This window comes from Hippocampus zosterae, chromosome 5, assembly GCF_025434085.1.
Source record: "Hippocampus zosterae strain Florida chromosome 5, ASM2543408v3, whole genome shotgun sequence".
Lineage (NCBI taxonomy): Eukaryota > Metazoa > Chordata > Actinopteri > Syngnathiformes > Syngnathidae > Hippocampus > Hippocampus zosterae.
Window position 1 is genome coordinate 14,677,543 of NC_067455.1, and position 26,877 is coordinate 14,704,419.

At 43.0% G+C, this 26,877-nt stretch overlaps 1 protein-coding gene across 1 annotated transcript in view; it reads left to right on the plus strand.

The window, feature by feature from the left end:
* LOC127600889 (uncharacterized) overlaps nt 1-26,877 on the plus strand; it is a 302,914-nt gene that overhangs the window by 51,887 nt on the left and 224,150 nt on the right. The gene's annotated exons all lie outside the window — the stretch shown is intronic.

A 26,877-nucleotide genomic window follows, 5' to 3' on the forward strand; every position in this document is an offset into this window, starting at 1 on the left:
TATTTTCTTCTAACTTATAAGTTGGCAAAAGGTTAAAAAGAACAAAAAGCTCAAGTCTGCCTTTCATCTAATTTGCACATTCCTCTCACACACTGTCTGCTAAACATAGCTGGGTGACATGTATTCACACATGGGTACACAAACATATACGCATATGGGTGAAAAATCATCCTTGGACATGACAAGAACTGAGGCAGAAAACCGTGTGTAAAAATGTTTATCCATCCATGCATTTACAAAACCAGTTCATTCCTTCATCTGTCTGCCAATCCATTTATCGGTCCATCGACCCCCCCCCCCCCCCAATCCATCTGTCTGTAAATTCAGCCATCAAACGTGGGTTGGAATTAGGGTCTGGGGCTGCTCTAATCTTGAGGCAAGTACAAGTTGCAGAAATAAACAACAAATGATCATTTTAAGTGTACCATATCTACAAAGGGGTGTATTTTATTACTACTATTTAATATGGCAAGCTATAGTTTCAGAAATTGAATGACACAAAAGCCGTAGGTACAACTGCCATTCGGAATGATCTTTTCTCCAAGCCATGTCTTTAATTCGGTTTGCTTAACTATAGACATCTAAGGTTATGAATTTTTAAACATTACACTGAATTTTGCTGAATTGAACACTCAGTTTTTACAAAGACACATGTTTGGAGAACATTGTTTTTTTTTTTTAAATGTTATCGTTTTGGAATGTGGATTTTTGTTTAGAAAGGACTCGTGAACTGTTTACTTTATCCATGGTTACAAAAATGCAGGCAGGTACACAAAAACAATTACCGGAATGATCATATGTGTCATAATGACATTTTGACTGACTTTTAATAATTGCTTCCGCACATGCAAAATGTCCACAAAGTCCCCAAATCTAAGGTCAAACATGGCGCAATAGAGATGAGCGTACCTGATCAAGGTAAAAGAGATTATGCAAATATGATTTATGTGGTTAAAACACACCAACACATAATACAAATCCCTCCATTGGTCTGTGATTGTCTAAATGTAAGTCAGTAAACTGGGGCACGGCACAAATTTAAAGATACTGTATGTATAAGTCTTGCAATTCACAGAGAGAAACTAACATTTATGAAAGTGAAAGACACATAGCTCTATCATTACTGATGCAACTTGAAACTAACATATGGTGTATGGCAAATTCTTTAATTTTAGGCATCATGCTGATGGCCTTGATCATTTTTGTATGCACAGTGGTGAAAGACAAATTTGAGTCTGTCTTGACATGTGTATGTTCCAAATGAAACGGATTGGAAGGATGTCTATGACTAGCTTTGATGCAACATGCGCATATACTGTTTGCAGTAATCTATAACACTAAAAACTACTTACATTTTTGGGGGGTGGGACGGAAAGCCATATGCCGCTTTTAATCATGTGCAAATTCACCACAATTTATGCCAAGTCAAGAAGAAATTATGTTTTTGTCTGTTTGCTCGTATGTCCACTCGACTACTGTACATGTAAGAATGTTGTGGAGAGATGGTGGTTTACGCCATTGTCAAAATTGCAAGACCGGAGTAAAATAAAGCACATTTCCTGAGTTTGTGTGAATTGGAAAGCCATTGCGTTCCACCCATCCTCTGAAATATGTATTAAAATGATCAGTTCATGCCACAATGGCATAATAGTTCTTTAAAAAAATAGATCTAAATATTTTTCCATACTTTTCACAGAGATGTTTTCTTGGCAGACTTTATTCACAGGCTTTCGAGCTAGGACACTTGCTTACAGACTTAGTCGCTCTCGACTGGCTCTCTATCTCACTGTAATTATGCTTATCCTCTTTTGGGGTGAAACCCCCCGCCCCTCCCTTCCAGCTCTATTTACCCCTTCTTTCTAATCTTTATAGATCCCGAGCCAGTTGTCATGGAAACATGGAGTACGCCAGACACATGGCCTCCCTTTGAATACAATTAATTTGTAGCCGGATTCATGCGTCTTTCTTTGGAGGTTGTACATGATGGGGCAATATAAACAGGGGTGGCTGATTTTGGGGGTAAGAGGAAATGGTGAGCGGGATGAAATTAAATTTGACGTTTTTTATTAATGCAGTGACATTTTTAATTGTGTGTGTACGGAGATGAGCGGTAGTTGGATGGTTTGGTGCAGAAGGGAAAAAAAAGAGGATGAAGATGTGGAATGAGATTATTGATATCAGCCTTCCTATACAGGATTCCCCTTTTCATGGCAAAATGGATGTGTATGAGGGGGTTGTAAAAACAATAGAATGAACGAGGGAATGGTGTCCTTTCACCAGTCTGTGATAAATGTACAGCAGCTTTCCACCCTTATCTCTAAAATGGTGAAATGTGTTCAGCTGTGTGTAGTCCACTGCAGAATACAAAAGGATAAATAAAGATGTGCTGGGCTGCGTTGAAGACTACCCTTGGCAAGAATTATGTAATCAAGGCTCTCAGAGGATGTTCGTACAGTTGTTTAAAATTTGGAGGAAAAAAAAATCACAGATCAATGATCATAGACAAGACACAAAATGAAAGTCATTTCAAGTGGCGATTTTCTGGTTTTGAGAAACACTAAACAAAACCAGGGTTGAAAATCTGTTTTTCAAGAACACGTTTAGTCTGAGCACAGGGAGGGGGCACAGTCACGTCTGCGATCAGTTTTTTTTTTCCCTACAAATGTAAATAACTGAATAAACATTTTCTGAGACTGGTGATTCCATAATTTTGGCCAGGGGGTGAATGATCTTTAATTGAATATGAACAATTTGTGTTTTGGTCCTTTGAAATCAAATCCTGTTCTCTCCAACAATGTCGACAGTTTTTCACCTCTCGCTTATACATGCCAACTTTTGCATGATGGTTAAGTGGAAGAGCCCAAGAAGCAGGGAGGCAGGTGGAGAAGTATTGGTTGACCAAGATGAGCAAACAAAGTCCTGAAAAATACAGGAAACCAAAGTAACAAACACCTATGACGGAAAACAAAAATGACAGGGGCACATAAACGCACACAATGATCCGAAGAAGACTGACAGAACACAGGGAACTAAATACGTGATGAAACGAGAAATACCCGGACAAAACACAAAGGGTAGAGGGAGCTGATTGGTTTTACACTGGCACGGATGACGAGAACAGATGGAGAAGAAAAAGGGCACTGGAAGGAAAAAAAGCAAATGTAAATAAAAACATAACACATCAGCTACAACATCACATCACACATTATTCTCATTAGTCGTAAGGCGATAGGTCTTCAGCTGCAACAGAAGGCTGAAACATACAGAGGGGTGCCACAGCACATTAAAAGCATGTCGGTGAAAGAAGGCGGTGAAGAACAAGGGGAAATGAGGAGGAATGAGAAGAGATGTCGAGCGCAAGAGCCAGGTGACAGCCGCGCAGAAGTAGCTGGGTGAAAAGAGCCTAACACTTGGACAATTAATTCCTTCCACATGTTTTTAGACAAAGGCCACTGTACTTGACCCGCCCAGCGAGCAGAGGGGAAAGAATGATGGGCGAAAACATTGTCAAGGAGAGCAGGTGACAAATGTAAAAGTAGTGCAAGGATTGAGAGGCTGTAGGAGAATGATGGTAGAATGAAACAAATAGACACAGTGTGTGTGGGTGGGGAGGGAGTTGCCAGAAATAGGTCGCGTAAGGATAAGGTGACGACAGTAGATTGCTTGGCAGCTAATCAATCAATGTGACATCTATTTTTATTGCTCGCTTGTGATTTATGTTCGTTTGCATGAAAGGTATTGTCAAAAGTTTTAAGTTCCAAACTTAAATTTTTTTTTTACCTTTTTCAGTGCTGTTATTGTGATTTAAAAAAAAAGCATAGACCCAGCTTTCATGATTGAGCAGAAAACACTCTACGCATATTTCCACAAAGCGTTTCATGTGCGAAGGAATAAACCATTAATTTTGGTAAAGATCTGGGTGCAACGGTCAATACAGCAATTGATCAATTTTCAGTCAAACTATGCGACTGAATGGCGAAGACTCCTGGGCATGCCCTGTTTCTTGCCCAAGGTCAGCACTGAACTGAAAAGTATCAGAATTGGCATGAAAAGAAAAGTCCAGTAAATGCCATGTTATCAAGACCACAAACGTGTTTTATGTTTAACCTAATGTTGAAAATCTGGCCTGAAACCAAATATATTTGTAGCATCAAACCGGAGATATTTGCATTTGGTTCAAACATCTGCAGATCGAGATATTTCCAGCGGTCACTCAATAGAAGGACATGAACAACACACACTCTACCGAGCCATCAGTGCAAGGTCAAATCTGACAGCAAGCAGATGAAAAGCCACTTCGAGGACCTGCCTCTCGTCTACATTCCGGACCTCCCTTTGAGAGCTCTTTACTCAAAGAACATCTCTTCTGGGAATAAACAAGGTTACATCTGTACTCAATGTTAGGTTGAAAATAAATATTGTATTGAACCGGAGAACATTACAATGTATTAGTAGTAAGAACCATGATAAGAGCAGAGATGGGCAATTTATAACATTTTCGCGATCCGTCATCAGTCAGCAGCCTGGGCACCCGTCCGTCATCGTCAATCCATCAATTTTTCAAGCATCCATTGATCACTCAATCATCTAATATTAACTCTGATTCTATCATCATTAATATTATTTTTATTTTTACAGCGTTTGTGAGCTAGCGGGAGACGGGGTGTTTGTGAACAGCTAATATGCCAGGTAATGGCTGCATTTTCAAAAGAACATCGGCTAATTGTGGGCCGTTTTTTTTTTTTTTTTTTCAAACCACACTGGTCTATGGCTGTCCTCTGGAATTAATAGGTGTTTAATGAAAACCCCAGACTTTCGAGTGTTCAGTGCACAATGTGACGGAGGGGCTCGCAAATTATAGAGCATGAGTCCAAGTCATGATGGCATCACACATCAAATATCACTGACAGAGTGACTCATTATGTAGTGGTAGCAGACAATTTCACCAGAATTTAAATGATTTATTTTTGCTCTATATTTCTACCAGAGATCATTTAACCCACGGGGTCATTTGATAGGGTAATGACAGCAACATGTCAGTGTGTTTGGGTCATTGTCTCTCATCCCCATCAGTCAGCTCTTAAGAATGGACAATTTCTTTTTTTCACAGTGGTCAAAATTGAAGCTCAATCTGACTGTCTATGACCTGGTTCTGTTTTGATTTATTTTTCAGCATGAAGTATGAACACGTCGTTTACGATACAATTGGTCTGATATATCTATTAAAATACTCGTTGAAATGCCAGTAAATATTGTCATTCATCCAGGTCATCCTTCGGGTATTGAATCAATTGCACTGGACTGTTTTGGTTGTCTTCCAAGATACAACCTGTCACGTTGTGCCCGAGGCGATGAAAGATCGCCTCGTGCACAACAAAATAACGAGGTGGATCCCCAGGTAAAGCAGACACGAAAAGATTTTGTATGAACACAAAAAGTCTTTAATAACGAACAGAAAGAGCCCGACAGAGAAACAGTAACAAAAAACGCTGGTCAAATAAGGACCAGGGAAGAAATAAGGAAACAACCGAAAACGCTCGCTGAAAAAGCAAGATGCGAGGAAGTACTGAATAGGCAATATAGATGTATACAAATTTAGTGACTAACGCGAATAGCACGAGTAATGGCCCCAAGGCAAGAAGGCAACGAGTAATCTACAATATAGGATTTAGCACGAGAGAACAATGGCACGGCGTGGAATTCTCCGGCAGTGAGTGGACTGCCGGAGCCTCTTAATAAAGGAGGATAATCAGCCCGAAATTACGGACAGGTGTGCAGTTGGCGGAGGGAAAAGCCCGCCACCTGCTGGCGGGTACGTGACGTGACACAACCTTAACTCATTGAAATGGTACACTCTATTTGCCCATGATCCTAATGTGCTTGGAGTTGACATGTTTTAAACATATACGGTTAGCAATATGTATAGAATGGTATAGGGTTACATTGTGCATTATTAACTCACTTTTCCTTGGATTCATTTTTTTAAAGACTACATCTTGCACTTGGTTGTGTGTACGTGTGTGGGTGTGTGTTTTTAATGACAGTAGCTGCAATGTCGTTTTTCCCATTATGCAAGATAAATGTCTCCCCTGATGGTAGTGCTTTATTGTATTTTGTGTGACCCATTCTTTGTAAAGGCCATTAATTTATAGTAAACCCAAGACAATGGTCTTTATGATTCTAATATATGCATTGTGGTGTCCATCCCCAGATTTATTCAGTGGTTTTAGGGAGCACTTATTCTGTTGTCCAATGATTCCCGTTTCCTCCCTCCGTGGTGATATTCTTTATGTATTTCATCAAATTCCTCCTTGCGTTTCTGCTTGTTCTTCTCTCCAGTTTTCTCATTCCATCATATACCATCCTACCATCACTTTTAATGTATACATTGTACTTCCTCTGACCAACTTCTCCCTCTGTCCATTCCTTGATTGCCTCACATATATGCACACCATTTGGTTTTAATGTATACCTCATATAGACCAAACAGCAGTCTTAGCCCTTTGCAGAGCAAGCGGTGTAACAGTAACTGGATAAGACATTGTTTCCTATCTGAGCCAATAATAATAATGCATTTTATTTAAAAGCGCCTTTCATGCCACCCAAGGACACTGTACAAACAATAAGAAAATACAATGTAAAAATTAGTAAGCGATATATTATATAAAAACAGGACATAAAATCATAAAAACATGGATGTCACGTTGTGCCCGAAGCGATAAAATGATCGCTTCGTGCACAACAAGATAATGAGGTGGATCCCCGAAATAGCAGACAAAGCAAAGGTGGTCCGAGAACAAATGGGTTTTAATACAAAACACAAAATACCCGTCCGGGAGCAACAAACAGAAAACGCTGGTCAAAATCAGGACCAGGAATAAAAGGAAGCAACAGAAAACGCTTGCGAGAAAACGGCAAGGATTATAGTTGGCAACAATAGGAATTAATAAGAGTAGATTTAACGACGCGCAATCACAGCCACAAGGCTACACAGCAATGAATAGATTAAGGCAGTAATCGAGAGAATTGGCACGGCGTGGAATACTCCGGCAGTAAGTTAACTGCCCGAGCACAAAGATAAACCCTGTGTAATCAGTCCTTAATGGGTGACAGGTGTGTCGGCGGTAGGCAGGAAAAGTCTGCCCCCCTGCTGGCAAACACGGGACGTGACAGTACCCCCCCCTCAACGGACGCCTCCCGGCGGCCTACCCGGCTTGGTCGGATGAGCTGCGTGGAAGTCGCGCAGAAGGGACGGATCAAGGATCCAGGAGCGGGGCACCCATTGACGATCCTCAGGCCCGTAGCCCTCCCAGTCGACCAGATACTGGAATCCCTTACCCCTGCGCCGAGAGTCCAGGATGGCACGAACCGTGTACACCGGGTCACCGTCGACGACCTGCGGAGGGGGAGGCGGAGTGGAAGGCGGAGCCAAGGGAATGGAAACCACTGGTTTGAGCAGGGAAACATGGAACACGGGGTGAACCTTCATGGCGGGCGGCAGCCGGAGCCTGACCGTGACGGGGCTGACGATGGACTCGACCACGAACGGTCCAGTGAATCGGGGCCCCAGTTTCGCGGACGTGCCGGCCAGGCGGAGATCCCTCGTAGCCAACCACACCTCCTGCCCCACCACGTAAGTAGGTGCCGGGCGCCGACGACGGTCCGCGATTCGCTGGTTCCGGGTCGCCGTGCGGGCCAATGCAGCTCGGGCCTCTTTCCATACGCGGTGGGCTCGCTTGAGGTGATGCTGCACAGACGGGACCTCCACCTGTCCTTCCTGGGACGGGAACAGCGGCGGTTGATACCCGTAGGCCGACATGAAGGGGGACCTACCAGTGGCTGAAGAGACGAGGGTGTTGTGTGCGTACTCCACCCACGGTAGGTGGTCGACCCAGGAGGAGGGACTGCGCAGGCATACACAGCGGAGGGCCGCTCCCAGATCCTGGTTGGCACGCTCGGCTTGTCCGTTGGACTGGGGGTGGTATCCCGAGGTCAGACTGACCGTGGCCCCGAGGGATCGGCAGAACCGCTTCCATACGCGGGACACGAACTGGGGCCCCCGATCCGAGACGATGTCCTTCGGGATCCCATGGAGACGGAAGACGTGTTGGACTAGGAGGTCGGCGGTCTCCAGCGCAGACGGCAACTTAGACAGCGGAACAAAATGAGCCGCCTTAGAGAACCGGTCCACGATGGTGAGGACGACCGACCGCCCACGGGATGGAGGAAGGCCCGTGACGAAATCCAGGGCGATGTGTGACCAAGGTCGAGGAGGGATGGGCAATGGCTGGAGCAGTCCTGCCGGAGGCCTATGTGAGACCTTGCCGCAGGCGCAGGCGGAGCAGGCATTGATATAGTCCACCACATCCCTCCGAAGCTCCGGCCACCAGAACCGCTGGGTGACGAGATGCACAGTCCGGTTCACCCCAGGATGGCAGGCCACCTTGGACCCGTGCCCCCACTGCAACACCTCCGAGCGCAGAGGTGGGGGTACAAACAACTTCCCTGCGGGGCATCCAGCCGGGACCTGGACACCATCCAGGGCTTCCTGGACCTTCTGTTCGATCTCCCATCTCAACGGCCCCACGATGCACCGGGTTGGGAGGATGGTCTCTGGTGACCGGTCCCTCTCCACGGGGTCGTGGAGACGGGAAAGGGCATCGGGCTTGGTGTTCTTTGAGCCAGGAGAGTATGTGAGGATGAAGTTAAAACGGGTTAAGAATAGTGCCCACCGGGCCTGACGGGGGTTGAGTCTTTTAGCGGAGCGGAGATATTCCAGGTTCTTGTGGTCGGTGTAGACCGTGAACGGTTCCTTAGCCCCCTCGAGCCAGTGGCGCCATTCCTGTAGGGCGACGATTACAGCTAGCAGTTCACGATTGCCCACGTCGTAGTTGGACTCTGCTGTACTGAGTCGACGAGAGAAAAAGGCGCAGGGGTGCAATTTCTGGTCGACCGGGGAACGCTGGGACAGAACGGCCCCGACCCCCGAATCCGAGGCGTCCACCTCTACGACGAACGGGAAGTCCGGGTTAGGATGTTGCAGTACCGGGGGATTTGTGAATGCGGCCTTTAGGCTGGAAAATGCCGACCCCGCAGCCGAATCCCATTTGAATGGGACTTTTGTGGACGTCAGACGGGTCAACGGGAGTACCTTTTGGCTGTAGTTGCGAATAAAACGACGGTAGAAGTTAGCGAACCCCAAGAAGCGTTGCAACTCCTTCCGGTTAGTCGGTGTTGGCCAGTTCGTCACCGCCTCCGTCTTGGTGGGGTCTGCTCTCAGCTTGCCCTGCTCAATTATAAACCCCAGAAAGGAGATGACAGGTACATGGAATTCACACTTCTCTGCCTTGACGAAGAGCTTGTTCTCTAATAAACGCTGCAATACCAGCCTGACGTGTCGCTTGTGTTCTTGAATTGATTGGGAAAAAATTAAAATATCGTCGAGATAGACGAAACAGAAAATGTTCAGCATGTCTCTCAACACGTCGTTGATGAGATTCTGAAAAACGGCGGGGGCATTTGTCAGCCCGAAGGGCATAACCAGATATTCAAAATGGCCGAGCGGGGTCTTAAAAGCAGTCTTCCACTCGTCACCTTTCCGGATGCGAACCAGGTGGTAGGCACTGCGTAAATCTAATTTTGAAAAGACTGTGGCTGACTGTAAAGGGGCGAAGGCGGAGTCTAGCAATGGTAGCGGATACTTATTTTTTACTGTGATGTCGTTCAGACCCCGATAATCCACACACGGTCGCAGGGATTTGTCCTTCTTTCCAACAAAGAAAAACCCCGCACCTAACGGCGATCGCGATGGTCTAATTAGACCTGCAGCGAGCGAGCTGTTGATGTATTCCGTCAGTGCCTCGCGCTCGGGTTTAGACACCTGATACAGCCGTGAGGTTGGCAACGGAGCGCCCGCCCGCAGGTCTATGGCGCAATCGTAGGGTCGGTGCGGGGGCAAAGAGCGTGCGCGATCCTTGCTGAACACTTGACGCAAGTCATGATAGCAGTCTGGCACTCCGTCAAGGCAGATAGTTTCGGGGATGTCGTCACCGGCGCGTTCGTGCTGCCCTACGGCTGATCCTAAACAACGTTCATAACAGTTCCGGCTCCAACTCTCTATTGCCGGACGCTCCCAGGAAATTACGGGGTTGTGAGTCCTGAGCCAGGGCAAGCCGAGAATAACCGGAGCGTTACGGCACTGCAATAAATCGAACCGTAGATGCTCAACATGGTTACCGGATAATTTTAGTTTTAGTGGTTCTGTTCTTTGCGTCACGACCCCCAGGAGGCGTCCATCGAGATCACAAACCCGCTTTTTATCGGCCAACTTCTCGACATAACAGCCCAGGTCGGCGGCGAAGTCGGTATCCATAAAACAACCATCAGCCCCCGAGTCTATCAGAGCCCTAACCCGCCGCGACCGGGGCCCCTCAAATATCTCCCCCTCGAGTTCCAGTCTCCCGGTGTGTCCCGGCCGGGAGTCAGTTCGCCGAGGCGTGGGGGACTCTGCGCGGGGTCGGGACTCACAGTTTTTGGAGGGCGAGGATGGGGAATGTTCCGGTCGGCTGGGAGCAGCATGAGGTCCTCGTTGACAGCTGTCAGACCGAGCCCGATCGTTGAATCGGCGCCGTCTCTGCTCCGGTCCAACGTTTTCGCCACCCAGCTGCATCGGCTCCTCCCCGCAGTACGTGGCACACCGGGACGGAGAACGATCACCTCCCCGCTCCCGGTTTCTCTCTCTCAGGCGGTTGTCCAATCGCAGGGAGAGCTCGATTAACTCCTCCAGGTTGGAGCTGTGGTCGCGAGTCGCCAGCTCATCCTTGAGTTCGGTGTTTAATCCACGGCGAAACAGTCCGCACAGCGCCCGGTCGCCGTAGCCACTCTGGGCGGCCAGAATCTGGAACTCGATGGAGTAGTCCGCCACCGATCGCCTCCCCTGGTGGAGTTCAAGTAGCCGGCCCTCAGCCTCTCTGCCCCGCACGGGATGGTGGAACACCCGGCGAAACGCCGCCACGAAGCCGTGGAATGAAGACCGGAGGCTCGGCTTCGCGTCGCTTGTCGCCATCGCCCATGACGCCGCCGGACCTGTCAACAGGCTCATAATATATGCCACCTTCGCGGCATCAGTAGCATAGAGGTAAGGTTGCTGGTCGAAAACGAGCGAGCACTGGTGGAGGAAGTACCCACACTGCCCGTGCTCACCCCCGTAACGTGGGGGGTGTGGAAGCGAAGGCTCCCTCATCATTGTGGGAAATGATGCGGGTGCCTCAGGGGTGGCAGGACGAATCACGGAGGGAGGTGCTCTCCGTTCCTCCACCCGTACAAGACGGGGTTCGAAATCATCGAACCTGTGAGCCAGCATGGAAACCGCGCTGCTGATTTCCGAAATGGCTTGGCCCTGCTGACTTAACTGTTGCTCTCGGCAGGACAGAACGGAAAAAATCTTTTCTAAGTCTGCGGGATCCATGGTGGCCGGAGTATTCTGTCACGTTGTGCCCGAAGCGATAAAATGATCGCTTCGTGCACAACAAGATAATGAGGTGGATCCCCGAAATAGCAGACAAAGCAAAGGTGGTCCGAGAACAAATGGGTTTTAATACAAAACACAAAATACCCGTCCGGGAGCAACAAACAGAAAACGCTGGTCAAAATCAGGACCAGGAATAAAAGGAAGCAACAGAAAACGCTTGCGAGAAAACGGCAAGGATTATAGTTGGCAACAATAGGAATTAATAAGAGTAGATTTAACGACGCGCAATCACAGCCACAAGGCTACACAGCAATGAATAGATTAAGGCAGTAATCGAGAGAATTGGCACGGCGTGGAATACTCCGGCAGTAAGTTAACTGCCCGAGCACAAAGATAAACCCTGTGTAATCAGTCCTTAATGGGTGACAGGTGTGTCGGCGGTAGGCAGGAAAAGTCTGCCCCCCTGCTGGCAAACACGGGACGTGACAATGGAAGAGCTATGTGTTGTAAGCAATCCTGAACAGGTGTGTTTTTAGACGGGACTTGAAAGTGGAAAGAGGTGTGCAGTTTTGGAGGTCCGGAGGTAGGTTGTTCCAAAGCTTTGGAGCAGCGTGACTGAATGTAGCCGTATATTTACCATCACCTCTTGATAAATTATACCTAGAGTAGAACTGCTCATGTGTGACTATGCCTCACTCTTCAAGTTGTTCCATGTGGAAGGACGAGGATAACGCAAACATATATATTATTTACGGAACCTAATTTCACTATATGCTCCCATTGTACATTCATTTCTCCTTCATTCTCAATTTCTATTAGAATTTCATCTAATATCATACTGTGTGTGTTTGGACTATTTTGATAGTTATACTACAAAGTGTAAAAGTGTGTCGTTCTTATGAGTCCGCATTTCAAATAATTTTCGGAAATCGTTATTGTCTGCCGGTTCTGTGTCTGTACATTGGAGTTGACCCCAAGGGACGAGAGGATAGCCTCCTCTGCCTTGCTGTTATGCACCAAACAACAGTTTAGAGTTACTCTCCTTTTTTGGAGTCCTTCGAAGGCGGTGCAAAAGATCTCCCTGCTGGGGACTACATCGTTTTTCTGGGTGACGTCAATGCTCATGTGGGCAATGACAGTGAGACATAGAAGGGCTTGATTAGGAGGAACAGCCACCCCGATCACACCCTCAGTGGTGTTCTTTTATTGGACGTCTGTGCTCGTCATGGATAGTACATAACAAACTAAGTTCAAACTGAAGAGAGGTCCACATGTGCACTTGGGAACAGGACACCCAAGGCCAGAGTTCGATGATGGACTTTGTGGTCATATCATCGGACTTGCGGCCGTAACTGTCAAGTGTTCACCATATGGTGGCGTTTTGCCTCCGTTGGTGGGGGAAGATACCAGTTAAACCTGGCAGAGCCAAATATATTCTGATGGTCTGCTGGTAAGACCTGGCAGAGTTCTCTGTCAGAAGAAGTTTCAATATCCATCGTCGGCAGAACTTCACCCACGTCCCTGGGTAGGCGGCGGGCCTATAATCCAAACGGACCAAGTTATGTACCTCCATTGTTAAGGTGGCCGACTGGAGCTATGTATGTTGCTGTTGTTGTTGTTGTAGAGCAACTCCCAAGTGGGTTTGATAGCCGGCTACCCTAATGACGACTCAGGAGGCAACAAAAACCCAGTAGTTGGTCGTTGATTGCGAAATGTTCATAGACCGAAGGCACACCCAACACCGATTGGAAGTCATTTCAGCGTTGGACTGTAGCTGTAAGGTTGTTGGTGTCTGTTGTCGCAGCAATTCCCAAACCCATTCGTGTGAACCAGCAGTAAGAGGTGCAGTCAAAATGGAGTGGGAGTCCGAGCGGATCTTTTTGGCCTGTGGGAAGTCAAAGGCAGCCAATATGTACTGCCTGACCAAACAAATGGACCTTCAGCGGTCACTGAAGAAAAAACTTGGACGTGAGAGGAGTTCTGAGTCGCCATGGAAATGACACCCGGACGACTTTCTGGTGCACTATTAGGAGGGGAAAGCAGTGCACCATTAACACACACACTCTGTGTGTAGTGGGGATGGAGTGCTGACTTCAACCCGGGACATTGTGAGTCGGTGGGGAGAATGGTTTGAAGACCACTGACTCGCCTTCCCATGAGGAAGACGAGTGTGTGGACTCTACCATCTGTACAGTTGAAGGCACCGGAGTAGTTAAAAAGCTCCTAATTGTTAAGGCACCGGGTGTGGATAATTTCCGCCCATAGTTCCGAATGACTCTGTATGCTTTGGAGCTGTCCTTGTTTACACACATCTGCAATATCATGTGGACATCGAGGACGGTCCCTTTGAATTGGCAGACCACGTAGTGGTCCCCATTTTTAAGAATGGGGAAAGGAGGGTGTGTTCTAACTACAGGGGAATCAGTGTAGTTTTCTCTGCTTCCCTGGTAAAGTCTATTCAGAAAGTCAAATGTCAGATTTTGGAGAAAGTGTGTAGATTTTTTTCCTGGCTGTAGACTCCTGGACCAGCTAGTCACTAGCTGATCCTCGAGGGTGCATGAGAATTCGCCCAACCAGTCTACATGTGTGTTGTGGAGTTGGAGAAGGCGTTCGACCATGTCCCTCTGGATTTCTGTGGGCTATGCTTTGGCAGTACAGGGTACAAACCCTGTGATATGGACTGTTTTATCTCTGTCTGACCAATGTCAAAGTTTGGTCCGATATTACGACAGTAAGAAAATTCCAATCGTAAATGCTGTCCTTTGGTGTCTGTCATGACCGGTGGCCATTACAGTCTCTTTGTTGCTATTGTAACCTACCTCTCTGTTGAACTGGAGACTCTTAACCCTCTTAAAGATGATGTATTGCAAATAGGAATTATTTTTAATTGTCTCGCTATTAGGTGCATGACAGATTGGTAAAGCTATTACTGGAAATCAATACTAAGCTTTTAGGTGATGAATTAATTAATGAAGTGTGTATTTACCTCAAATGGGTGTCCATTGATGAGCAGAGAATGACACACATGGAGATGAAGAAATAAAGGAAACAAGGTTTAGCTGGAACCTAATAATTCCATATGAGTTGGTTTGGGTAATTTTTTGCAAAAAATTAACCGTGATTAATTTGTGTTTTGCACACAGAGAAGGGCAGGGAATGTATATGTTTTCTCTGCTGTGGTTGTCTTGGAAATTTACATTTTGTCTTCCAGAGCTAACTTTCCAAACCTGTTTTCATGCACTCCAGGCTGTTTGATTTATACAATACTGTACTGTATATAGAACATTGAAATCTGTGTGTCCTTTTTGATATGGAAAACTTTAACACTAAATAACACAGACTGTAATTGATTACATCACTACTCTGCAATGGGAAAAAAATCCATGTGGCATCACATGTTGTACGTGTGAAAAGTGTATCAAAGGAATAATGTGACAGTACTTCCCAAAAGTGAGTCTGTCAAAATGCAAAGTCTGTTTGGATTGGCCACTTCAAACTGAGTATAATTTTTTGCTTTGTGTGTGTGTGTGTGTGTGTGTGCGTGTGTGTGTGTGTGTGTGTGTGTGCGCGTGTGTGCGTGTCTGTGCGTTGATCTACTTGGTAATGTTGAATTTGAATTTGATTGACTCATTTCTCATGAAGATGCTCTTTTAAGGAGCAGAAACGTTCATGTTCAAGTTTAAAAAGAGAGAACAGCAATACGTTTGTCCTTTTAAAGAGTTGCAAACTCCAGTGTGACATTTTACTCCAGTACTTTGGTAGTGATGGTGGGGGCACCATGTTTACATGTTAACACTGTCATTTTGATTGCCTATCACTCTGCATGGACACAAAATATGAAAATGACATCAATGCACATTTACCACTTATATTTAATAAATTAACTGTCAAAATATGTAAAAGTGTAAAAGTGTGACATCTAACCTTGGTGTCCCCTACTGTAGTCAGCAACCCTTATGTTATGAATGTATCTGTTATGGAAGATTTTACAGGCGTTTGATGTTCTCATTCCATGTTTTTATTTATTTTTTTTTATTCTCACACGATGACAGCCCCCTAGTGACGTTGCTCATCAGAGGGACAGCAGCTCATATAAAATGAATGTATGTGTTGTGCAACATATTCTACATGCAAAAGCAGATACATATTTTTCAACATAAGCAAAAGACATTTTCACAGGATCTCTCATTCAATCCTGTGTCTAAATTAAACATCCTGCGGCAGAAATGACACTTTTTTTTCCTGAAAGTGCCGTATCTTGCAACTAATAGTCTCCATTATTCATGGCCCTACAGCAGAGGTCACTGCCATGGGGTTTACTTTTTTTACCTCTCTAAATTGGAAGTGAAGAGAAAATGAATCGCGGCACCCACACATGGAATGAGATATACAGTAGCCTTGACTTTGACTTGTCCTCAAACTGCAAAGTGAAAAGATAGTTTCATAAATGTCATTTGGACTGTAGGTCAACGGGGTTTATTGTTACTGTTTACTTTAGGATTACGATATTGGCACTCTAAATCACAGGGTTTTAACACATCTTGATGTAATTGCTATTCAATCAAGTCTTACAACTGAACAGAAGGACATTGCTTCAAAATAATTGACATGCAGTGCAGCACGACTAGACACTTTTATATTTCTTAATAACACCCTGCGTCATTTGCATTTTTTGTTGTTGATCGATATTAATGGCGCACTTGACATTTCGTATTGTGACATGGATGTTTTACTGCAGTACAAATAGACCCCGAGGTGCATCGCTTGAAAATAGATGCAAAAAATTTTATATTTCTCTCAATCAGGCACAAATACACAAGCACACACAAATGCAAAAGGCAAAACATTGCACATCTATTATTTCAAAAGAATCTAATAGACAACTTTAGATCGGAAATGAATTGCTCCACCATGCTGTCAAGGATCAATTTGAATCCTTTCCTTGATATCACGCGCAGTCAACCATTTCATTATATTTCTAATTACAAGCAAATCGTAAGGTATGATAGGATTTTGTCTTTCTGTAGCGACAAGGTCTGTCAGGCAAGATGAATTCCCCCTGAGAGAAAGGCATATACAGTAGTCCCTCATTTATTGCGGGGGTTAAATTCCAAAAAAGAACCCGTAAGAAGTGAAATCTGTGAAGTAGGATTTTTTTTTTTTAAAGTAAAAAAATGTGAGAGGGAAGACATTTCAAATGTGCTGAATTCATTCATTCATTCATCTTCCGAGCCGCTTGATCCTCAATAAAGTTGCACTTGGTACTTGATAGTCAGCTTTATTTTTTACAGTTATTATGCAATACTGAACTATTTATACAATGCAGAGGTGACTGCTCTAAGACTGCAAGGGAAGCTCAGCTTCCCCTAAATTGTCAAAAAGTAAGTGATCGAATATATGTGTGTACGTACCATTGTGTGGACATGTCATTGACAAAATATGCGCTACAACGCGCTCAACTTTTTTTCCGAATCAGTTTCTTATTACTGGTTACGACGCGACTCTCTTCTCATTCATTCCCGCAGCTTCACTGTGCTTCAAATTGTGTGGACGCTTAGCGTTGACACGAGACGAGTCATTGGATAAATTATGGTTTTGTCCCACCCATTGGACGCTCAGCATCTCTGGGAGTCGATGGACAGTGGGCATTTATGGGCCGGCTGGGAAGCTTTTTCTGCATGATGATTGGATGATCTGTCTGAGGGTGAATCTCTTTTTGATTGACAGCGAAATGAGCCATTCACCGATGTTATGGTTGGCATCCTTTTCATTTTTTTGAAAAGGAATGGAGAGTAGAATTCACATATAAATAAACAGATACATTTTATGATGTAGGCCGAAATTGAGCTTTCCCTCCTTGACAGACCAGCATCCGCCACTGATACATTGAAACCAAAGACCAAAAATTTGCAAAAGTAAATTTGGCAAGCTGTCAGAGACGAGGTGCGGGGGGCTGTTCACGTCAGTCAGTGCCTTAGCCAATCACGATGCAGAACGCAATTGACCGTTTAAAAGCATTAAAATAACTGCACTAAAAAAATCCACGAAACAGCGAAGCCGTGGAAAGTGAACCACGTTACAGCGAGGGATCACTGTATCAACTTTTGGAAGTCCATATATTGTCTTAAACATGAGGTAATGTTGCAATGTCACTTTCTGGTATTGACAAGTAAAATGAATAGGCCATTGCCAAAACACTGTAGTGCAGTCACTGGGCCTCTCTCTAGATCCGAATATATATGTGTATATATACATACACACACACACACACACACACACACTCACTGAGGCGTGCGTGGCTCAGGGTGCTGAGACAGAAGATTTGACATTGCGAGTTTTCAAAGAAGCCGCTACATCCCAAAATCCGGAATAAAATGCATATAAGTAACAACCATAGAAAAGATTGGAACAAAACACAATCTTTTGTGTGATGTCAACATTGGAATTCCGAGATGGGATAAGAGCTTCTAGGATAACAAAATGGGAAACCTGTGAAAGAGAAGAGATTAAACCTGATCATGCTGACCGAGCAAGAACGTTCACCGAGATGTTCCCAAGTTTAATACCACCTCTGATTCTAATATATATTTATGAAGCACACAGTGATACGGAGATAAAATACAACATATTACACCGAAACCAAAACACACTTCAAGCACACATCCCAGAAAGATAGGCAAGGCCCACTTCCTGGTACTGGGTTACAGTATAACGAGGCCATTGCTTAATTACAAAGTACAGGTATTTGCAATTTCACATCTCTATTGTGTGACCATGTGTATGTCTGTGGTCATGCCTTGTGTGCTGCTGTGTACTAGAATGGAAATAAGACCTATGAGTATGGCTAATGGGCTCTCACCCTCTCTCATGAGATCGGGTCTTAACAAGCCTGAGTGCAGAAAGTTGAGCAAGTCTGCCACTTGGTGCACGTGTGTTTGTCTTCTGGCAACAACAGGTTTCAGATTTTTATTATATTAAATCAGAAAGACAATTCCTTTTGGTTTTGTAACTTGTGGAATGACTAGGGGTACAGATTCATTTACCCTCCTTCATTAAATATACAGCAGTGTATTTTGGGAGTATTGCAGAAACTGCTTCCGTGTTCTTAACAAGGGTGGGATATGTGGAGGTGTTTGTTTGTTTGTTTTTGTTTTACTAAAACCAGTATATGGTCGGCACGGTGGGTGACTGGTTAGCACGTCCACATCTGACATTCATTTTGTAGTATTAAAATATGAAACATAGCATTCCTGCTTAATATAGAATGTTTACAGCGGTGCCTTGAGATACAAATACTGTGATGACATTTTAAGTCGACAGCAAACATCAAAATGGCAGCCTACCGAGATCGATAAAAACAGGTAGATTTTGCTCTTGAAATCATATTCCATTTATACAATATAAATCAGAATGCCGTATTTAGACTCTTGGGTCGGCAAAGAGCATATTTTATTCAAAGCAAACAAGGTGCATCATGTTATACTGCTCGCAAATGTAATAAGCTGCCAATAGCAATGAAGTTAGCCACACATGTAATTGCATTTTTTCCCCCATACCAATATAATTAAGGACTTTCTGAGCATTTCTGTCATTTTTCAATCGTATTCAGTCTCTATATGTTCCCTTAGTAATTTCAGTAAACTATTTTTTTTATTTCTTTATGATGCTGTTAAATGTCTTAATTTCTTTTTCCTTTAACTGTTGTTGTGTAACTATATGAAGCACAACTCCATATGTATGAAATGCACTGTAGAAATAAAGCTGTCTTGCCTTGCCTTACCTTGCAACTAAGCGACCTTCAGAACTAAATTGTCAAATGAATTTACAAAAAGCATCAGTAGACCATGACTCAAGTGGATGGATGGAGGAAATTGTGATGGTGGGGTTGAAAACGGTTTGTATAAAAATACAGATTGAAAGGAAAGCAATATGAAGAACATCTTCAGTATTCATTTGACAGGCAAACTTACGCAATTTCCGAGAAACATCAATGTGCTATTGGGGTGCTTGCAAAAAATATTTCAACATGCATCACACAAGACTCCATTTTGGCTTCTCTGTGCTTATTGGAATCAGGTTACATATTTCCCTTGTGTTTCAGCTCTGTTTCATATTTTGGACCAAAAAAAAAAAATCAAGTCAAATAAAATACTTGCTGTGTTATGTGAAAAAACAATCCCCACTGGAGGTGGAGAGTTCCTTGATGGCCTAACCCTGCTTGCTTTGTTATACAATGCAATAGCAGGGCCAAATGACAGGATTGATTACAAATCCCAAATTCACAGGTACAGAAAAAACGATCATATGTTTCAGCAAAGTTCCCCTAATTTGTATACTTACAGTATTTATAAATTCAACCCCATATACTTGATAACATCATTGAAGTCCAGTATTAAATGGTTGTCTCCTATTCTACATATACCAACACAGCAATAACCGAATAGTGATTGAAGAATGAACATTAGGTTGTGACGGATTGAAACAATCACTTTAGCTATTATGGCGTGGAGTGTTCTTTATATTGTGTTATGATTGTACCGTGTTGCATTTTGCATCTTTTGGAATTCAAATAAAGCAATCCCAAATTCCTTATTTAAAATGTTAATAGATTCATGATGATAGATTCATTATTGTTTTTCTTTGTGAAAGAGCACAGTCCCCATTGCCATTTTCAATTATGCTGGCTGAGGGCAGTATCATTTTAATGATGAGCCGATTCTATGAGTGGTGTCACCTGCTTTGCCAGCCCGAGTAGTGATGCCTTTTGCACATGTCTGGGTCGAGACCTAGATGTAATCTGAGGCTCATTACAGCTGGTGGGGCCAAGAGCAGAAACGGAACACAACTTCTCCCTCCAGCACTGAATTACTTTGCTACCATTGGGTTTCCCTTTCCTTCATTCAGCGTATTTCTGTTTGTCTCAGCTGCTTCACTATTTGTCTTTGATCTCACTCTCTCTTTTCTGGCTTATCCCTTGCTTCCATCTTCCTCCATTTCAATATCTTGCCCCCCTCCCCATCTGTTTCCTTATTTATTTCTTGGTCTATGTTGTTCGAGCTCTTTTTCCCCCTCTTCCTCGTGCCGCCCTCCCTTTGTTCTGTCTCAACGCTTCTCTCGAGACTAAATCATTGGGTTAGGAGTTTTATTGAGAATGGTTGTGGTACTGCCAAGGACTATTTACCAATAAGGTCATGATGAGGTATATGAAGACTGATAACAAATCCTCAAATCCCTACTAAACCGCTGCTTATATGGAAGAACAATATATTGGTTTTCTAGACAAGGGCGTAGCCAGGATGGCACAACACCTCAATGAGGGCTGGCTAGGGGTGGCGTACGTATGAGCAACATTATCATAATATCTGATCTGATATATCTGATATAATCTGAGCTCATCCACCCCTACACACCTGCCCGGCGCCTCAGGTCTGTGGACCAGACATTATTAGAAGCACCAAGAACTAAACTGAGGCTCAGAGGGGATCGAGCCTTTTCTGTTGCTGGTCCCTCTCTCTGGAATGACCTCCCACAGTACATTCGCCAAGCCTCCTCGCTGCCCATCTGCAAAACCCTCCTCAAAACTCACTTGTATTCTTTGGCATTTGACTCAGCATGACTTAGATTTGTTCTTGGTTTTACTGTTTGGTGCTTTCTGCCGCCTTTATTACCGATTTGTCTTACTGTTTATTGTGCATGTTAAATTGTTCCATGTACAGGACTTTGTATGCAGCGATGGCTGTTTGAAAGTGCTCTATAAATACTGTTGACTTGATTTGACTTAATAGCCACAAGTCAGGGTTTCATGAAATAAGATTCACACAGATCCAGAGTAATGCCCATCACACTCATTATTACTATGAACCGTTACACAAAAATGAGTATAGACAATTGAGCACAAACCTATTCCTTAATAGTTAAATACACTTTGCAAACAGGTTATTGTACATGGTTTAAAGATGGCGAGTTTCAATGCTTGAAAGTCAAAATACATAGTACACTGTGTATACAGTATACACCGATGCATATAAAATGTATTTACTCTCACCGACTCCACATTTGATTGCGAACAGCAGTTGACTGTGGGGGAATCTGAGGTGATTTCTGGCAAAAGCAACTACATTGGTTCCAGTGATCAAAAAGAACTCTTGTTTGGGGGAAAAACTTTAATTGTATTTTATTATTTACTATTCACATTATTTAATATTAATTGATCAGCTCATCAGCAGGCTCTGTAGAGGCCTGCAACGATCATGAACAATTGAATCCGGTGTGTTGGAGTAGGTAGGGATTCTAAAACAGGTGGGATGTGGCTCTCAAGGAACCGGCCATTCCTACCCCTGTTCAAAAGGCTGAAAGGCAGTGTAATTGGCCCCAGCATAAAAATGTTCACAAGAGCAATGAACACAAGTTTTAATGAAGGCTTCTCAAAACCAATATGTCGGGCTATTTTCCCCCCTCTTTCTCTGCTCTTTTGTTTTCCTGCACAACGATTCAGAGCAGTTTTATCTCTGTCTGAAAGACAAAAATGTTGGATTATGTAAAACGGTTAAAGTTTTCTTGACTCTTTAGGCTATGTCGAGACAATTCATTCTTTACGGGGATTTGTGTCTATCAAGCCCATGTGACATGCTATGCAAGAACAGCATTATGTGGAAGGAATTCATTCAAGTGAAACTGAGCTATTCTTTTCTTTGCCTTTATCTCATGCTATTTGACATCATATAAAAGTTCAAGAATTGACTAGCGAGACAGTTTTTCAACATTTGAATGTGTAAATCTCTGTCAAAATATAAGACAGTTGTATTTCTTTAACATTTATAGTGCGCGTACATGATGTGCTATATAAAAGACCTTACGATAATGTCATAACTTTATTCAAGGAATACTGTCACTGTAGTAAAAATAATGAGGAAAAAAAAATACTATTGTGTTATATATTTTGCTAATGTATTAAACCCTCATAGTCCACCGTTTGCGATAAATGCAAAATTATGTCTTTGAATCAAAGGTAAAGGCATTCGGAAAAACACGAGAGAGCTGAAACGTATGGGGGGGTTCTAAAATGGCCGAAATTTCATGACGTCACCGGCTGATAATTCTCATGCATTGCAGCAATAATAAAAAAGGTTTTGATTCCGTAATCTTCACAATTTACATATTTTGCACCATAGAGACCCATTATAATTCATATTTTTGAATGCATCGTAAACCTAATGTGTAAACATGCATTTCACGTGATTTTTACGTCAATCGCTTTGTTTTCGCTTGGACAGACGTATGCATGCCACATTGTTGGGTTGAGGTCTTTCCAATTGTGCAACTTTTAGATGGCGCCAGAGGATCGCAAATGAGTTTGCCTTTTTGCTGGAGGGTTCAAACCAATGCATTTTACATGAACACGTCCGGTCGGGATTGTTAGTAGGGCTTGGTTGGGACCCCCAGACACAATTTTTTTTTCCTTTTGCAAAAAATAAAGAATAAAAAATCCCAAAGAACTAATAAAAACTATATATGTATGGATAGCACAGATGCCTCTGAACATTTTAAGTGTTTGGAAAAAAAAAAAAAAGAATGTTTGTATAACACAACATACATCATTTCCAAAATTGTAAAACGCGTAACTTTGGGTTTTTTTATTTCGAAGGACCTAAGGGTTTTTAATATCAATTTGAATTTTAAATTGCAGTTTTCACCTTTTGAAGTTTACATATTCACATGTAATTGGCAATGAGCCTGTGAACTTTATTATATTTTGTCTGGAAAAACGCGATAAAAATTCAGCATGTGTTCATCGCATTGCAAGTCTAACATTTTGATGACAGCTGTTACAACGGAGTCCTTGCGGCTTGTGATATACAGGTGGCTTGGCCTTCGTAAAAGTTATGGTCAATTTGAAAGCTTCACAACTGAGACGGTGCTGGGATCATAAGGGAAGACCTTGGAGAACAATAAACTAGTAGGCAGTGAGATGATACATGAAAGATGAGATGGAGAGGACAGGAAGCAAAACAAAAGGTAGACACAAAAAGACATCCATCCATTCATTATCTCAGCTGCTCCTCTGCTCGAGCGCTCCCTGGCGGCCATTGGAAAAATCTTTAAACAGGCCACATTATTCAATAAGCCGCAGGGTTGAAAGCGTGTAAAAAAAGTAGCGTGTTATCGTCCGGAAATTATAGTAGCTATGGTGGAGAGTCCTCGGGAAGTCGGTGGCCAAAACAAAGGCGATGCCTGATAATGTTGCAGGCATCATCCAGGCGAACATAGGAAAGCCTTGTGCATAGAGAGACAGAGCCAATCTTTTTTTCTCAAATACAGATTATGAAATACTCTAATTGTGAAGGAACAAGGGTGCAAAGTCTGAAATGGGGGAAAAAAAACAGTTGTCTGATGCTTTGGGCCCCCACCCATATTTCACACTTCAGGGTACAAAATCATTTTTGGTTTTCTGTAAGTGGGCCGCTCCTCATGAAGGCAAAAAAAATCCATAAATTCATGAGCATCCACACAAAAGAGAATCTGAATGTGATGGATAGCAAAAGTGCAAAAATGGGCTTGGGAAGGCAAAATAGGTAGCAAGAAGAGTCAGAGGAGACACACAATTGGTGAACAACAGCGCAAGCGCTTGGAGGCACTCAGCAGGAATCTGTTCTGAACCACCAACAGATTTAGTGCCGGAAGACACAGACAGAAGAGTAGTCATATCAAAATTCTTTGTTATTACCAGACACTCCACAGACGGAATGCACCACAGGAGGTGATTTTGCCGACACACAAGTCACTGAATTTTTGGCTTTAATTTTGTGACTTTAAGTCATGCGTCTCATAACATTGAAAAACATTAACATGCTGATAAAGGGAATTAGGTAAATAAGGTGAGCACTTTATTAATGTGTTTATTCAATATTTGTTTTTGAGTTGGTGCAACATACGCAATCTTCAATTGACTTTCAACTGACTCTGTGGAATAAAGGTTCAAGAATAAAATTAATGGTTGCCAGACTACATATTTAATTATCGTCACATTTTAAACACAATTTTAAAATAAAATTTATTCATTTTAGTGCTAATCTGTTGTACAACAGATGGACCAACAAGACTAGTAAACAACCTTTGGCATAACTATGAGTGGGAATTTAAATTTAAAATGGCGTTGACAAATTAAGAGACGTACATTGAACAGTTCTCTGCAGTTAAAAGTGTAAAACAATGCCACGATTGTTTTACTTTATCTATTCTTATAAAGGCCTTTCCTGCCTCCCTTAGGCAGGTCAGACAATCACACCCTTCGAGATGTCCTCAAAAATGTCTAACATAATGCAGATTTTTTTTCATTGGGTGTATATTCTGATGTTGCTTTTATGCTTCCAGCTGTGATCATGAACTGTTGCCTGACATATACAGAAATTATGATGCAGCAAGAGAAAGCACAATATTCCAGAACAGTTGAAATGTGTGGTACATGTTTGATACAGCGACAAATATGGCTCTAGTTCATTTAAGAGCAGGCCATACATGATTTTTGTTGTTGTTGTTTAACTGAGAAAATATGAATTACAGAAAGATTCAGATGACCGTTAGTTAATGATAGTGTACTGAGTCAATCAAATGAAATAAAACATTCAAACATTACAAAAAAAAAAACAAGTATTTTGCCTTCACAAAAGTTTGAAAGTATAATTTGAACTTGGATAGCTGGGGGCTGTCATCACATTGTGAAAAATATTCATACATGCATACATATACTGTTTAACTGAGCCACACTAAAGAAAGTTTGTGTTACAATCAATAAATCCTGTTAAGACTCAAGACTATGCACATTTGTTCGCCAATGTTAAGGTCGTTGGCATTGGCCTTGAATCTCTTGTAGAGAGAGGAGCAGTGTCTTCAGGTCAATAGTACAAACGTAACGTAACAAAGTAATTAGCATAATGGTATATAGGTGGGCGAAGAAAGAGTGGGCAGCCTGTTAAAACGGCTAAGCTATAGTCACGTTGTGGGTTGTGCTATCCCGTTTTGGATTATTGGCGGCTACTTTGTGACCGTGCTCCATAATTGCTTGTTTTCTTCTCTAAATCTTCGGATTATGGTGGACACAGTATATCTGCTGATGTTTATTTGTATGCTTTGTCCTGGGCCATGCACATTCCATGGACATGAACATGGTCAATCACAGGAACTCTGATTTCATTAGATATTACTGTTCTTAGTTTTGGTTGACCACCTTGACTTCTCGTCCACGTCAACCACCTCTCACACGAACACCTCTGCTCAGATTTCTCTCCATTTTAGTGGCTCACCAGTTCCCTCTGAACTTGCATACATACTGCGTGATCACTCCAGTAATGCCCCTGACTGAATGTGTGCCCCAAGCAAAATTTCATTTGTGAATTTCATTTCGTGCCCCAAAGATTTGTGGTGGATGTGATGGATCCGATAATGTGCCTATGCCACTCGATGCCTGGGGCAAATGGTTATTTTTCATGCAACAATTCATGCAAAAATATTTTGGCGACACGATGCAGATGGAGGTTTGGATGGCGTGAAGTGCTTGTCGGAGCGTTCAAAGCTCAACCGACTGTTGATGTCGCAATGCATCCCTGCGCACAAAACGGGGCCCTTGGATGGATGATTGGGCTGCATGCACAGTTCATGATCTACGTTGAGAGAAAGATGGCACCAGATCCCTTTTATCATTAGCCCCATGTGTGATCAATTTTGAGTTGTTTGACTTGTGCTCACCATCATGCAACACGGGCAATGATGGGGACGTTGTTGTAAGCTAAAACAGACATGCAACATTAGCATTTTACCCGTTACATTTCTAGGACTAACTTGATGATTTTTAAACTAGAATTCAATTTAAACTGTCATTAAAAACTTGACAAGGTTCTAAGTAATGAATGCTAATGAATCATCGATTTCATCATTTACAGTGGAAACTAATTCAAACAAATAGTCTCCATGGAGATTGCATGTCATCTGTTAATTCTATTTTTTTTTCTTGAATCAAATTAGTCAAAAAACTAATTGATTGCAACGGAAATGAGTTGACCACTCTTGTCATTAAATGTTTTTGCGGCGTGGCCCCAATCTCGCCGTCTTTACACTGATGGCTAATTGTTTGTCTGATTTGCTTGGCCCACCTGTGCTGTTGCTCTCGATGCTAATGGACTCATTATTGAACCACAATGTAAGCCTGGATAATTCAATCACTGTTGACATTTATGAAGACACTATCCAATAACGAGCGTTTACTTTTTTAATTGTGTTGCTTCAGTATTTGACGGGCGAAGGCAAGTGCCAAATATGCAGTAACTATGGAAACTAACAATCATTGTCAAGGAGGAGTGGATGTGGAGAAATGTCTGTTTTGGTGGTTTTCTTATGTATAAGACGATAAAACA